General features: G+C 31.2%; 1 pseudogene; it reads right to left on the reverse strand.

Moving 5' to 3' along the window:
* Positions 1-323: 323 nt before the first annotated feature.
* LOC126845413 (uncharacterized) lies at positions 324-4,530 on the reverse strand (annotated as a pseudogene).
* Positions 4,531-5,196: the final 666 nt, after the last annotated feature.

Raw genomic sequence — 5,196 nt, forward strand, 5'->3', positions numbered from 1 at the left:
GTTATTAAAATGACTATACATTTTTTCATTGTAAAACTGATAAAGAGGTCAACATTTTAAAATCATCAAAAATTATATTAACAATAGTTACCCCACTACTTACCTGTGTTTGTTTTATGTGATATAGTGAATCAGTTAAAGTTGTTAATTTTGAATTTTTACTTTTGTTCTTCAAAAGTTTAATTGCATCCCCCGGTACCCAAATTGTCATTTGAGAAACTTCATTACCTAAATAAACAATCTTAATATAAAAGACATTTATTAATAATTTGTATTTCTCTCACTGTCGATAACGTTTGAAGGAGACACAGCGTTTAATGTGTTCATCGATCATTTTTGTTATATGAGAATGAGGTCCATACTTCCGTACTAATATCTTCTTCTTGTAGTTGATCGAGTGTAGAATCAGTTTGCTTATCAATAAACTCATTAGAATTGTCTACTGTTTTTAGTTGAAAATAGTTTAAATACTAAAATATAATCTTGTTAACGATTAAATAGTAAGGTTAAAATGAATTGCGGATCAAGTTTCTTTAAAATATTGAATATATTATGCTTATTCTTACTCATACAACAATTAAATTTAGCTCACTAAGTGATTGTAAGAATAAAATTAACAATTATTCAATATAGTTTTACTAAAATAATTTTAAAATTTTAAATGACATGCGCTGTTTTTATTAGTTGCTATAAATTATATTTAATATAAACTATAATATTAGAATAGGTTTGTTGTGACATATTGATTAAATATTAGTAGATTAACAACGAATTACTTACCAACGATGTCATCAGAGTCAAGCTCACAGGGTATTCCTTCAACAGACACTTGAATCGCTCTAAATAATTCAGCTTCAAGATCTGATAAAGGTTCAAATGATTTTTGAGATGGCCCTCCGCCAGTCGCAAAAAGTGCTGTTTTAGTTCCTCTCATACCTTTTTTTATATTTTCATATTTTAATTTTATGCAACTTCCATTCCTTGGCTACATTAAGCGTTTCTTGTAAATATCAGCTATTGAATAATAATTTAAATAAAGAGATACTTACAGATCCCGTTGTTTGACTGTTATACTCTAGTGAAATTTCTTCCCAAGCCTTCTCTTTATCTTTCCAACTTACTGCTTTAGATGCTTTGTTTTCCAGAATCTTTTTTTTTTTTAACGCCAACCCTAACAGTAACTCTTTTTCCACCCAGCTAAAATTAGTCGATCTTTTTCTCTTCATCATGATTTGTTAATTAAACAATGTTAATTCTAAATGAATAATAATAACAATAAACAACGAAATTTGAAATTTTGTTATTTACACAATTGTCGTTTATCCGGTGGACGGTATACTGATATACAGATGATAATTGATAACTAAAAAATCACTGATAAACAATTATTACAAGATAACATACTTTTTGCAGTATGACCACTTTTAAAATATATTTAATTCGCGACTGACCTCCGGTTAATTAACCGAGAGATCGACTATCGATTGATAAACAGCTTACTATTTAACCAGCGTTTTAATCGGCGGATTAAAGTAACTGGTGGTTAGCTAACTGGCAGTTAATATTTCAATTGAAAAACCGGGCCTAAGTTTAGTTAGTTAATGGGTGGGCCCATGCACTCAGACCTACAGGTCCATTGTGCACTACATTAAGTTTAATATACTCTTATGTATTTTTCATTTCTTTTTGCCTCATGTGTATTGTTTTGTTACTTAAATTAATTCAATAAATAACAGGGTTGAATGAGCTTGAAGAAATTGAAGAAGATCAAATAGAAGAGGAGGATTTACTTAGGCCTTCGTTAGGCTAGATGCTCACATGCGTGAATTAACGTGCGGTGCCGCAGCAACTCATGCACATGTCCGTTGTTTTAACGTGCGGCACCGCTGCGAGTCATACGGAATGATGCCATCAGACGTTTCTGTGTTTTTGTTGGCGATGGAGGTGTATACAAAAAAACGTGCGATTTTCGCGTACATTGTATACAAAAAATTTGTTTTTTAAAAAAAAAAAAGATGTTACTGGGTACGTCTCTACATCGATGATAGGCCAACGAGAGGTGTTTTTGTAACTTTGTTTTCGGATCTTCGGGAAAATCCAGACAAGTTTTTCAACTATTTCCGTATGAGTGTTCAATCATTTGACGAACTTGCATACAAAATAATTGATATGATTAAGTCTCAAGATACATGGATGAGACTCTGTATACCTCCATTGGAAATGCTAGCTGTGACTTTAAGGTAAGTACATTTTATGCAGCATACAGTATTCTACTGTTTTAAAGATTAGATGCCAAACAATTGTATGATTGAAATATTCAGTTTTAACTCGAAAATATTATTATGTGTTAAAATATAATTTTACAGGTGCAAATAATAATACAAAGTTTTTGTTATATAAGTTATTTTATGTTATTTATTTATTTAAAGTTTCATTAGTGAATAAATCCATACTATTTTCGTCACTGTATGTTGTTGTGGACGGGGTGGGTGGAGAAATGATTGAAGGTGGAACAAATTGTCTCGAATATATATTTTGAGAAGTCTGCGCTTGTGGCAAACGTATATATGAAGGATGTTGTTGGACAGTTTGGAGTTGTGCATATTGTTGTTGAGGTCGAGATATATGATATTGAAGTATATTCTGTGAAGGTTTCCTCATACGTTTCATAATATTGAAAACTTCACAGCGAAAGTCTAGTTTCTGGTCTTCGGTGAAATCAGGTATAGATGGCAGAATGCTTTCGAAAAATGACCGGTCTGGATTAAATTCTGGAATGGCTGGGGCAGTTGGTGTTGGATTTGGAGTATTCATAAAATCAATTAAAGAGGCCTCTATATCCACTTTGCGTTTTTTTGCAGAACGCGGGTTGTAGGGAGGAGGTTGTTCTGGTTCCTCTGGCTGGGTTAGATCCTCATCTATTTCGTCGTTAGCAAAGCTGGATTGTGTTTCCATAGTGGCACCTGCAGTTTGTAAGAATGATAACTGCCGAGCATAAATGTATCGTCTTCCTGATCCAGCTGACTGTCCTTATTTTGTTTTATTTAAACTTTTTTAAAGTTGTCCTTAACATTACGCCATTTTTTTATATAAGAGGTACTTGAAAATACAGTATTTGTTTTATACTATTTTTATTTTTGGTTGTTAAAAATTGAATATTTTTTTGGTAAAAATGTATCATTAACTTAATTTTATTAGCCAATATACAACCTTTCCAAATTTCCACCCAAAATAGTTGGCCACCCATGGAGTAAATTTCACAATTTGTTTTTATAAATGTACGTTTTTTTTCTTTGGTTACAGATACTTAGGTAGTGGATGTGATCAGATAGATTTACACTTGTCATACAAAATTGGACACACGACTATCGGTAAGATTTTAAGAAGGGTATGCATTGCAATTTGGGAATGTTTACGCGCGGAGACCTTTCCTGATTTTACATAAGAACGTTGGATAGAAATTGCTAGAGGTTTTCAAAATTATGCCCATTTTCCGAATTGTTTAGGTGCAATTGACGGAAAGCACGTACGAATAAGAAAACCAAAAAAGAGCTGGTCACTATTTTATAATTATAAACAATTTTTTTTAATTGTGTTGTTAGCAATAGTAGACGAAAACTACAAATTTATTTATATTGATGTTGGGGCTTTTGGTAAAGAATCTGACAGTACAATATTTGAAAACAGTTCTTTTTATATGAAGCTTTAAAATAATGAACTGAATATCCCAGGAAGTCAACCTCTACCTGGAACTGACAATCCAAAAATGCCCTTCACGTTTATCGCAGATGAGGCATTTTCTCTTTCACCCAAAATAATGCGACCTTATAGCGGTAAATGTTTGTCCGATAAAAAAAGGATTTTCAACTACAGACTGTCACATGCTCGAAGATATGTTGAAAGTGGATTTGGCATATTATCAAATAAATGGAAAATTGTCCATCAACCCATTAATGCAAATTTAGATTTATGTATACTTATAGTAAAAACTTGTTGTGTTCTGCACAATTTTGTACGATCCAGAGATGGATTTAACATTCAAGAAACAATGAGCGTAGACGGATTCATTGAAATCGAAAAAGACACGTCAGAACCTAGTCCGAGAGCTACTAATCAGTCAACCAATGCAAGAAACAATTTGGCAGATTATTTTGTTTCAGATATCGGCAGTGTGTCTTGGCAAACAAATTATATGTAAACTAGATACCTATTAATTTATATTTTATATTTGCATTATACAGTTAAATAATGTATTCAAATATTTCTTAAAAATTACATAAATCAAATATTATAAAATAAAGAAATAATTACATAAAAGTACTTACATTTTTCATTTTTTTCACGTTTATCCTTTTCATCAAATCCTTCACAAAACACTCTACAAATATCAATCCACGCTCCTCTTTTTTTGGTTCGATCGTGGTAGCTATCTTTCGCTATATTCCATACTTCAGGATGAAGTTTAACTTCACCGATAAACTGCTCCATATCTATTTCATCGATATTAAATTGAATGTGTTTGGTTGCCATTTTTGTCAAGAAAATTATTTCGAAACGTGCGTGAAAAAACGTTTGTGTGTATAGTGTTAAAAATTTTCAATATTTAAAATAAAATGTTATTTCTTTTGATTAGTTCACTTAGTATAGAACCATGAATAATTTGGATATTACCAATTTGAGTATCAGGTGACTGAATTAATAAGTCCTCCGACTGTCTAGACTATCTGTAAAATACATAAATAAGTTAAATAATTTAAATAACAAAAAATTAAAAGAAAATCTGAATTTCCAAAAATGTTTTTTTTAAATTAATGATTTATCATTCCTTTCAAAATTATTAAAATAATGAAACAACAATATACCATGACCCAAGAGAGTAACGAGGTGTCCGAGTACCTGTACGGCTGTGCCTCGCCTGTCCGGTGTCCCTTGTACCAGCTCCTTTTTTTAAATTACCTTAAATCTATAGTAATAGGTAACATTATTTTTACTTAATTGTTCCAGAAAAAACAGTAGAAATCGTCGAAAAAAAGTTATTAATTTTCGGCAATTTTGATGTTTGTGCCTCAATTTCCTATTTTTTTTCTCTTTTGGTAACCACTCAAGCATTTTTTATTATCCTACATTATACTGTAGTGAAAATTAATAAAAAATTTAAACACTTTTCAATTAAAATTAAAGCTTGAAACACACCAA

This window comes from Adelges cooleyi, unplaced genomic scaffold, assembly GCF_023614345.1.
Source record: "Adelges cooleyi isolate 19-005CV unplaced genomic scaffold, UGA_ACOO_1.1 ACOO_flye_CR_arks_rails_tigmint_CR_PRNA_784, whole genome shotgun sequence".
NCBI lineage: Eukaryota > Metazoa > Arthropoda > Insecta > Hemiptera > Adelgidae > Adelges > Adelges cooleyi.